At 38.0% G+C, this 12,122-nt stretch overlaps 1 pseudogene; it reads left to right on the forward strand.

The window, feature by feature from the left end:
* The first annotated feature begins 2,017 nt into the window (after nt 1-2,017).
* The window catches only part of LOC118745080, a 16,787-nt pseudogene continuing 6,682 nt past the window's right edge, over nt 2,018-12,122 (forward strand).

Raw genomic sequence — 12,122 nt, forward strand, 5'->3', positions numbered from 1 at the left:
AAATTTATATTTTTAAATAAAATTTTCTTTTTTATTTATATTTATTAATAAATAATTAATAATAAATTATAATCTAAAACATTTTATTATTTAAATAATAAAACTTTAACAATGTTGTATAAAAATTAATTTATATTTAAATAAAATCAATTAGTATTTCCTCCCTGCACATAAACAGACCCCCTATCATATTTAATTATATTAACAAAAATAAAATAAAAAGTTATCTTTTAAAAAAAAATTATTTTATTATTTATATTTATTATTAAATAACTAATGGTAAGTGCTAAGCTCAGGACCTTACCGGAGTCACACAGGGCGGATCGTGAACGGCCTACTCCGGTAGGTTATCTGCGAATAACCAATAAGCAGTCCCAGACCAAGAGCGGCAGCAGACGAGGGCCTGATTTAAAAGATCAGAAATGCTTGATGAATCTCCTGTGTCCGGGCGAACAGATGCCGCCTCCCAAAAAGCATCCCAGGATTGAGACCAGTTAGATCCTGTTCATGGCATACGGGAGCATGTATACGATTAGTTCGATATTGGGCTGGCGAGAGCAGTATTCCGCCACTTTAGTATGTGAAGGTGACACCTCACAGAAATGGCTGGTGGGCTAATGCTGCAATCGCCTCCGTCTTGTTAAAACCCTGCCAGGTCTTCAAGTACGTTAAATACACGTCGCCATTTAGTTGGGCGCACAGGTCTAGTTGAGATTTACTCCTGGTTTTGCGCTGTCTTGGCTCTGAGCACAATATCCCATAAGGACTTGTGTCAACCCTCGCGATGGCCTGCTCCTTTGAGAGAATGAAGTTCGCGACACTTAAAAGCGACTGTGCTACGTGTGGAGATAGTGGCTTGAAGCGGAGACCCAATTGATTGGAAATGAATAAAATAAAACAAACAAATGAAACCATCGTCGATGTTATGGAGGAAGAATGCAGCGCATTCAGGAAGAGCAGTAGAGTTGTGCGCTCCCCGCCACAAACTCTTCTGCAGGCAAATGCCGGCACCACGAGCACGGAGAAAGCCGCCGACGTGGCGCAGAAGGCTACACCTTTCCAAACGGTAACTCCCGGCAGCCGGGATAGTCGTCTTCAAACGACGACTGCTGCAAACAGCGGCAAGCATGTCACCGCAAGCTTGGGAACTTGCGAAGGCAATGAAGATGAGCAATTGGCCCAGATTCGGCTCGTCTTGAAAAAGATGCAGAGTGCTGTCTCTAAGCAGAAGAATGTGTCCATGGACATAAAAACGGGTATGGCCCAAATCGAGGAGAGCTTAAATATATTAAGCTACCTCCGAGAGCAACGCCGGAAGGGGTCTACCCTTTCCGAGCTGCGGGAGGCTGGCCCTGGCTCGCAAAAGAGAGGTCGAACTCGATCCGACTCCCCTACAGGCGAGCCGAAAAAGAAAAAGAACACTAACTATAATAATAGTAGTAGTAATAAGATTATTATTAATAACGGTAATAATAATAATGGAAATAAAGATAATAACGCACAGAAAACCGTACCAGATAATCAATGGAAAACGGTTGGAAAAAGCAGAGAGCCCAAGCCAGGGCCAGCACCAGGTGAACCCTTGGTCAATAAGGGCGAGGCGAAGAGCCGCAAAAAAAAGAAGAGGGTGAGAAAAAAGAAGAGTCTCGCCAAATTAATCATTAAGCTAGCTGAAGGCAAAACCCATGCAGAGGTGCTGGGAACGATACGTGGTAAGCTCCAACCCGAGAAGACGAAGACCGTAATTCGATCTGTTCGGAAAACCCGCGAAGGCGGCGTGCTCATCGAAATGGAGCGCTGTGGCGACCAATCAGCATTTAAGGAAAATGTGTGCACTGCCATTGGCCAGCTTGGAGACGCCCGTATTCTTATTAGACGTTTACGTCTAGAAGTTCTGGGCATGGACTGCCTAATTACGGCCCCAGAAGTGGAGAATGCTATACGCGGGGAATTAGGAGACAAGATGAATGGCCAACTTCGCGTCTCTCTCCTCGCCGTAAACTCGCGAGAACAAAGAATGGCCGTGGTTCAAATCAATGAACTGCCAGGCCGGACTCTTATTGAAAAGGGGAAGTTGCGAGTAGGCTGGATTGTCTGCCGCGTACGAGAGCGCGCGGATGTCCAAAGGTGTTTCCTTTGTCTGGGGTATGGCCACAAAAAGGCGGCATGCAAAGGCCCAGACAGAAGCAGTTCATGCTGAAAATGTGGTCAGCAGGGCCACATAGCCTCTGCATGTAAAGAAAGCCCAAGCTGCTACCTGTGCTCGGCAGGAGATGGACAGAAAAATTCCAATCACCTGCCCGGGTCGGGAGCGTGCAAGGCCTTCAGGGATGCCCTTGCTGAGACTAAGACAAAGCTTGGGAGAATATGATTAAATTTATACAAGGCAATATGAACAGGAGTAGGGTAGCTGATGACCTGCTGGACCAATTGGTTCTTGAATAAAGAGCAGACGCTGTCATCAACAGTGAACCTTATAGAACAAAGGAAACCTGGCATGTTGACCAATCAGGCTCGGCCGCGATATGGATTGCTAACCCCAACAATCGCGCAGAGAGCAGCGGGGTCGGACGCTGCTACGTCTGGGTGAAAATGGCGCAAATCACTCTGGTGAGCTACTACCTGTCTCCAAACGACACAGTCCTTGTCTTCAGGGAAAAGCTCGAAGACCTTGAAGACGAATTGCGCGATATAACCGGCTACATAATTGTTGTTGGAGATTTCAACGCAAGAGGCGTGGAATGGGGTATGCCCCAAAAAAACACCAGACTGGTCCTTGAAATGGCAGCCCGCATTGGCCTGACCATCCTCAACACCGGATCGACCACTACATATCGAAGGCCGAGTTTTGGATACTCTATCCCTGATATAACCCTCGTCTCAGAAAGCCTTCTTCGAAGGGCCGACGGATGGAGAGTGATGGAAGACCTGAGTGGTAGCGACCTCAACTACATCACCTTCCAAGTCACTGACACAACGCGAGGGCAAACACGTAGTATCCCTCGCAGGAAACCAGAAGGGAACCCGGCTAGGGTCGATGTTCGCAAGTTCGATACATCACTCCTAACAGATTCCCAAGGTATTTCACCTACAACGGGAGAGATCCACAACAGGGAGTCTTGTAATAAGATGGTCGAAGAAACCATGCGCTGCATTCACCGGGCATTCAAAGCCTCAATGCCACAGAGGAGAGCACGGTCAGGTAAAAAGCAGGTATACTGGGGGAATGACCGAATTGCAGAGCTGCGAATAGAATGCGGAGACTCGTGGTAGACCTGTGGCGCTGACTAGAGCAGCAGTCTACAAAAGCGCCAAGAAAGCACTTGCGGCCGAGATACAGAAGGGTAAACGGATGGAAGAAGGCGAGACTGGTGCTTATACCCAAGGGCAAAGGGGACCCAAACTCTCATTCATCCTTCCGGCCACTCTGCATGCTAGACACAGCAGGCAAAATGATGGAGAGTCTGCTCAAAATACGCTTGACGTCAGCCATAGAAAGCGAGGGAGGCCTTTCACCCCGACAACATGGCTTCAGGAAGGGACACTCAACTATAGGAGCAATGTGCGAAGTAGTCGAGGCGGTACATAAGGCCGAAGAAGCCAGCCACCAGGCGCGGCCAATAGTGCTGCTAGTCACACTGGACGTCAAGAACGCCTTCAACTCGGCAAGATGGGACGACATGCTGGAGGCCTTGGAATGGTCATTCAAGGTTCCAACATACTTGCTAGATATGATCCGGGACTACCTCAGAGACCGTTGGCTTTTGTACGACCCAACACAAGGTCAAAGAAACAGACGTATAACCGGCGGAGCGGCACAGGGCTCTGTACTTAGCCCGGACCTCTGGAAAGCCACGTATGACAGTCTGTTGCGCACGGAAATGCCGGAGAGCGCCTTCCTTGTTGCTTTCGCGGATGACGTGGCCGCCGTCATAACAGCAAGAAACGTCCAGCTAGCACAGCTCAAGCTAAACCAGGTCATGCGCAACGTCAGTGGATGGATGAGCGATCACGGTCTGCAATTGGCTACAGCCAAAACGGAGACCGTGCTCCTTACCAGAAAACGGTTCCCAAATATTATAAATATACTCGTGACGACTTCTAGGTCTACGAAATACCTAGGGGTGAAGCTTGACTGTAGGGATGTGCCGGGTATCCGGTAGATATCCGGAATCCGGCCTATGCGGCCGTTTTTTGGTTATCCGGTTATCCGGCCAGATACTGGCTAATATCCGGCCGGATTCCGGATATCGATTATAGAAGATTCAATTTAGAAATTTAACCCAGATTTTGTATTTTTGTAATGCAATTTAATAGTATCTAATTAGTAATCAAAGTTAACAATTTTTATATTTTTCATTATGAAAAGAAGCATTTCCGCATTATCGGGCAACAACCTATTTGTATTTTCAGCATAAATGTTACCCGATGCACTAAATACTCTTTCCGAGTTCACTGAGGAAGGTGGCGCCCAGAGATACTTCATTGCCAGTGTAAACAAATTTGGAAATTCTTTGCGGCTATACTTCCACCAAGTTAAGGGATCTTCTTGTCTGGATATAAGAGGTAGCTGCAAATACTTCTCTATTTCTAGTTCATAAATCGCTGCCTTTTTTCTTGTGCGTTCGCTGCCTTTTTGATGTGTGTAAGTCAAACCATCTAATTACACAGAAATATCTGCGCACAATAATTTAAATAAAAACGCATAATTGAACAAGGAAAAAGCATACGACTTAGTATTAGTATTAACAAATGAATACAAAGCTTTCTAAAGCTTCTCTTCAACTTCACCCAAAACGCAAAAATGACCATCTAATTACACATAAGACAGTTTGATCAAACAATGTGACCATGTAATGTCCATATAAGGCATCAACACACATGTGCGATTCTGACGGTGCGAATCTGTTCCGAAAAAATTACAACAATGCCGCAACTATTTATTGGAACATTCACAGCTCTTCATTTCGTCGTGCCGAAATTGCAGACCTACGCGTTCGGAAACGAAAAAGGTTGATAGGCGGGTTCTGTATAATTTAAACAAAAATTAACGTAAGAAAACAAAACATCTTGATTGTTCAAAAGCAAAGAATTTGATTAAGATTGTTTTTTGTTTGTTTATAAGATGCCATTTTTCACTGCGATAGCATCGCACAGATGTGTGCGTAATTGTGTTTTCGAAGTGGTGAATTCTGTAGCATCAGAAACGGTGCAAAGGTCGAGGTGAACTCGAGCCGGCAAAAAAACAATATTGTGAAATTTATTAAGGCAGCAGTCTACCGGATATCCGATCGGATATTCGAATCCGGCTGTTATTTTTTACAGGATATCCGGAATCCGGTTATCCGGCAAAATCTATTCCGGCACATCCCTACTTGACAGCAAACTCACATTCTGGGAACACATCCATGGAGTATGTGAAAAAGCTGCGCGGAGCACGGTGGCTCTAAGCCGGCTGATGGCGAACGTGGGCGGCCCGAAGCCATGCCGCAGGAAGCTTCTGATGACAGCGGTCCAATCGGTGCTCCTGTACGGAGCAGAAATATGGGCCGACGCATTCAAAGTCAAAAAATACCGGAATCAAATGTTTTCGGTCCAGCGCAGAGGGGCACTACGCATTGCTTCTGCATACCGTACAGTGTCCGCGGACGCGGTCCTAGTTATTTCTGGCGTCATGCCAATTGAGCTACTCGCTTACGAGCGAAAAGAGATTTACAATCTCAGTGCCGAGATAGGTCGAGCAGCTGCCGCGGCAAGGGCGCGCGAGTAACTGATCCAGCAGTGGCAACAAAACTGGAACGCGAGCACAAAAGGTCGATGGACGCACTCCCTGATAGCCGACCTTCAAACATGGCTGAACAGACCACATGGGGAAGTCGATTTCTACCTGACGCAATTCCTCACCGGTCATGGTTACTTCCGAGAATATCTTCATAGAATGGGAAGAGTGGACTCACCGTTCTGTCACTACTGTGGAAACGTCGAAGATAACGTGTACCACACATTGTTCACCAGCGAACACTTCTTGATTTCGTGCAGAATGTTGAAAGAAAGACACGGGGACATAACTCCGAACAACATAGTTGGGGTAATGATCTCCAGCGCAGAAAAGTGGGAAGCAGTTGCGAGATACGTGAAATTCGTACTCCGCTGCAAACGAGAGTTGTCTACTGAGGACACCCGAATGAAACGCCCCTACAAAAGAGCAGCCCCAAGGCTCTAGCAGCGCGCTTCTGCATCTGAAGACATGCAGAATTGCGGTGCCAGATGCGGGATTCTTGCGCGGGCGGTGGGAGTTTGGGTTTTAGTGGGTAGCCCAACACGCTTCAAAGGGAGTCCCACACTCGGGGAATGTAGTATAGAGACTAGCCAGTGCATAAAGCATTTCCCTCTCCTACAAAAAAAAAAAATAAATAAATAAATAACTAATCATAAATTATAATCTAAAGCATTTTATTATTTAAATAATAAAACTTTAGCAATATTGTATAAAAATTAATTCATATTTAAATAAAACTAATTAGTAATTAAATTAATTTTATAAAATTTATAAAAATATTTATTTTGAATTTATTAGATTTATAAAATTTATTTTTTTTTTTAATTTTACTAAATTCATAGATTAATATTAACTGATTTTTTTTTTGTTTATATAAATAATAAAATTTATATTTTAAATTTTCTATCTATATGTATATATATATAAATATAAATATTTATTTTTATATATATATAAATATAAATATTTAATTGTTTATATATATAAATATCTTATGTAAAATATTTATTTCTATATATAAATATATTATAAATTAATAAATATATAGAAATGAAGAGGGTTTTATGTATATTTAATAATTAGTAGCCATAGCTGCATGTATATTTAATAAATATTGTTTTTATAAATACCAAATATACTGATACCGACATATTAATATAATTTTTATTGAGGTATTAACTTTTATATATATTATATATATATATATAAATATTAAATTTATTAATATATAATATATATATTCCGTTTCCATAATATATATATGTATATAAATATTTAATTAATTAATAAGTATCTATATTCCAATAAAAAACCCTAAGATTCATAGATCTATAAGCATTCTGTTATATTTATTAGTAGATACGAAAATCTGACGTTCAAAATTTATATAGATGTATGTTAAGGCCACCCTTTTATTATCATCTACTAATTAAGCTAACGTATTGATCTTTTAACTCTCGGAAATGGATATATTGGCATATTTAATTATTTACTATAAAATTAAACTTTATTGTAAAAATTACTCTTTTTTATACACATATAATATATAAAATTATATTTACAACATTAAAATTTATAATAAATATATAAAAAAAATTTCAATTAATATTAATATATGAATTTAACAGAATAAAATAAATATTTTTATAAATTTTATAAAGTTTATATTTTAGATTTTTTATCTATATAAATATTTAATTGTTTATATATATAAATATCTTATATAAAATATTTATTTCCATATATAAATATATTATAAATTAAAAAATATATAGAAATGAAGAGGGTTTTATGTATATTTAATAATTAGTAGCCATACCTGCATGTATATTTAATAAATACTAGAGTGCCAGTTACTGTCGAAATTCGACAGTTTTTCTAGTTTTAGAAGCCTTAGAGAGGTTTACTAACTTAACACGTAGCAATTTTTTTTTTATCTGTGAAGGTCTCTGGAGGACTTCGGCAGGACTTCGAATTGACCCGATACATTCAAGTTTATCGATAAATTTCAATGATTTGATACATATCGAAAGTTCGATGCATTTCAAGAACACTAAAATTCGATAACTCAATAAAATTCGTTAACTCGACCAATTTCGATAACTGTAAAATTCGATGCCTCGATAAATTTCGATAACTCCAAAATGTAAAAACTTTGGATGACTTTATGAATTTTTACTTTTGACATCTCCACATTTTTCGAAAACTATCTAAACATTTTGATAACTCGTTACACTTTGTTAAGGCGATTAAATTCGATAAGCAGTGATATGTCGATAAGCTTATATAACCTTGAAATTTCGATAAATCGATATATTTTGAAAATTCCATAAACTTCGATTCGTTGAACCAACCAATTTCAGTAGATCAATAATTATCGATAACTCTGTAAGTTGAAAGAACTCCATGCATTACGACACCTCGATAAATTTCGTTAAGTCTATAAATAATGATAATTCAATAAATATCGATAACTTGATACATTTCTTTAACTTGACAAATTTCGTTAATCCCACACGTTTTTATTGCTCGATAACTATCCGTAAATTTGGACAACTAAGTTTCTGTGTCTATAAATTTCGACAACTCAGTAAACCAGTTGAAATAATTCGATACGTTGCGATAATAAACTTCGATGATTCGATAAATTTCAGTAACCTTTATGGCTGATTTTATTTCGATTCCTATCGGAAAATTTCAACTCTGTTAACCTAATTCTTATGTATTTCTCATTGTCTCAATTTTCTCCTTTATCTCAATTTTCGTCTTTATCTTCACTTTTGCCTTTTTTTTCCTCATCGTTATCACTTGTTTCTTCATCTTCATATTTATCTTTATTTCAAAGTTTAATTTCAAATACGAAGTAAAACAAAATGCGAAACAGCTTAAATTAAACAGGTTGCAAAAACAACCACACACAAATATGGAAATTTTTAAACGACGATTTTCAACCAATTTCGAAACTATAAAAACTCCTCATCTACAGAAAATTACCTTTCCAACGGTGTTTTCGGTTTTGAAATCGGTAAATTTACCTTGGTCTTCATCTTTGCTTTTATCTTTCACATCTTTGCTTATATCCTTTTCTTATTCTATTCACGTAGATGAGATGAGGTGCGATGACGTGATAAGATGTGGCGTGATTTTATGTGATGTGATAGGATGTCATGTCATGTGTTGTCATATCCTCTGATGTCATACCTTATGATGTCATATCATGTGATGCCACGTCATGTAATGCCATGTCATGTCATACGATGTCAGATCATGTGATGTCAAGTCATGTGAAGTCATGCCATATAATGTGATGTAATATCATATAATGTCATGTCGCATGATATCGTGTGATGTGATATCATATTACGTGATGTAATATCATGTGATGTGTTGCCATGTAATGTGATCACATTCCATGTTCCGATTAGTATATCGCTAACCCTGTTGATAACTGTGTCGATAAAAATACCGATAACAATATCCATAAAGATAGAAAAATACAACGATTGTAAAATCGATTAATTCATCGATAAATACAACAATCTTCAGTATCGATTATCGTTAACAATATAAATGACTAAATCGATAACAAAATCAATTATTTAGTCGATTATTATGCCGATAACAATATCCATTATTGTATCGATAACAATATCGATTATTATATTGATTATTATATCGATTGAAATAGCGGTTATTTAATCAATAACAGTATCGATAACAATATCGATTATTTTATCGATAGCAATATCGATTATTATATCGATAAAAATATCGAGTTTTATATCGATAACAATATCGATCTTCATCCACATCCTTTTCTTCATATTTATCTTTATTTTTGCTTATTCCTCTTCACCTTTACCTTAAAGTGTTTAAATTTACTTTGATCTTCGTTTTTGCCTGTACCTCTAGGCATCTTTGTTTTTGTTTTTATTCTCAAACCGCTAAAGCGCTGAGATCTACTTCCATGTGCATTATTCCCATTGAATTTGACAATTTACTCCCAACCAACCAACTGCCGCTAAAGAAGTTTCACTTCATAAATTCAAGAAATGTTCTTACCCTTTCAGTTACCCTAATTCTTATGTATCTGCCATTGTCTCCATTTTCGCCTTTATCTTCACTTCCGCCTTTTTTTTCTGACTTCATCGTTATCCTTTATTTCTTCATCTTCATATTTATGTTTATTTCAAAGCTTAATTTCAAATGTGTAGTGAAACAACAGGCGAAACTTGTCAAATTGAGCATGTTGCAGCAACATCTATACACAATTTGAAAATGTTTAAACGACGGTTTTGGAAGTAATTTTCCACCAATTATGAAATCATAAAAACTCTGCTCATCTACGGATGCCTTTCCAACGGTGTTCTTGGTTTTGAAATGGGTTCGGTAGAATCGCCAAACGAACGGAGACAAAATTTATGTTAGCGTATTAATATATAGACTAGAGTGCCAGTTACTGTCGAAATTCGACAGTTTTTCTAGTTTTTAGGAGCCTTGGAGAGGGTTTCTAACTTAACACGTAGCAAAATTTATACGATACAAATTAACTTACCGGAACATCTTCTGCTTTGGAACTAAAACGAAAATAAATTTTTTTTATCTTAGAAGGTCTTTGGACTTCAGCAGGACTTAGAATTGTCCCGATACATTCCACTTTATCTATAAATATTAATGATTTGATACATATCGATAGTTCGATGAATTTAAAAAACACTAAAATCATATAACTCAACAAAATTCGTTAACTCGACCAATTTCAATAACTGTGAAATTCGAGGGTTCGATAAATTTCGATAAATCCAAAATGTAAATTCTTTGGATACCTTTAAAAATTTTTACTTTTAACAGCTCCACATTTTTCGAAAGCTATCGAAAAATTTTGATAACTCATTACACTCTGTTAGCACGATAAAATTCGATAAGCAGTGATAAATCGATAAGCTTATATAATCTTGAAATTTCGATTAATGGATATATTTTGAAAATTCTACTTATTTGTGCCTTGATTGGTCTTTGTATTTTGCAAAGTTTATTGTGCTAATTTTGAGTAAAAGTTGCTATAAAAAGTGCCTACGAGCATCTTAGTGTGATAATAACCAAAGCTAAGTGAAAGTTTTGTGATTTTTGTGGTTTTTATTAAATTTAATTAAATTTCACTAGCTTACATCTAATCTTGCCGAGTCATTTGTTGTTATCATTGTTGTTGTTATTCCTTTGTAGTTAACTGAGATCGTTTCTATTTTTGCACATTTCTTTTTGCTCTTTTTGTTTACTTCGTTTAGTATTTCTTGTCACAGCTGTTTGCGCTGCGTTTATTAAGTGTCACATTACAGTGATACTCAAACTGTTCGCTACATATATTTTTAAGCTAAATACATCAGCTCCTGAATTGTTGTGTGTGTTGTGTTAAACTTATTTTGCTTGTCTTTTTATTAACATAAGTGTTATTAAATCTTTCAATATGAAGTGTGATCTTGATAACTGCCAAATCAAAAGCGAATCTGAACGCTACTTATCGTGCTGGCTCTGTGATGGTATTTGCCATCTAAAATGTGCTGGTTTGACAGGAAGAATTCTGGACGCTATTAATGATGGCAAAGGTCTTCGCTGGTCTTGCTTAAAGTGCAGGTCAACCGAAGTTGATCTCTTTAAGTTGTTTAGGCAAACCAGAAATGGGTTTTCTGAGGTAGGGAGAGAGTTGTCGGTACTGACCGAAAAATTTAAACATTACGAAAATGTATTTAAATCTTTTAAATGCTTAGATACCGTACAATCTATGAAGGACATTCGTGTGTCAAAACGTAAGCGTCTTCATAGTCCGCCTAATGAAAGGACCGTTCCACGTCAGAACACTCTTCCGAATGACTTAATTAATCTTTCTTCTCCATGTCCATAGACAACGGAGTTATCTTCCTCAAAAGAACATATATCAAAGTCTGCTTCTAATAATACCGACCCTGCAGTATCTTCCCGTTGAAGTTGTGGCACCGCCATCCAATCTTCCAACGCTTACTCTACCCTCAACTAGTAACTCAGTTACTCAACCCCGTCCGCCGGTAATCGAGTCTGATACTAGGAGACTGGTTGTGGTTCCCCCAAAGAAGTCTATATTTGTATCTAGATTTTCGAGGGATACTTCCGAGGACGATATAAAGTTTTATATCTCGTCCAAAGTTAAAACTGTCAACTTAAGTATCAGAAAATTTAACTTCAAATATGAAAGAAATATTTCTTCATTTAAAATAGACGTAAATTTAGAAAATTTTGACATGCTGCTTAGTAGTTCTTTTTGGCCCTCCGGAACTTTCGTTCGTGAATTTGAGTATAGGCCCAACAAAAA

This window comes from Rhagoletis pomonella, unplaced genomic scaffold, assembly GCF_013731165.1.
Source record: "Rhagoletis pomonella isolate Grant_MI unplaced genomic scaffold, Rhpom_1.0 Rhpom_scaffold_00008, whole genome shotgun sequence".
NCBI lineage: Eukaryota > Metazoa > Arthropoda > Insecta > Diptera > Tephritidae > Rhagoletis > Rhagoletis pomonella.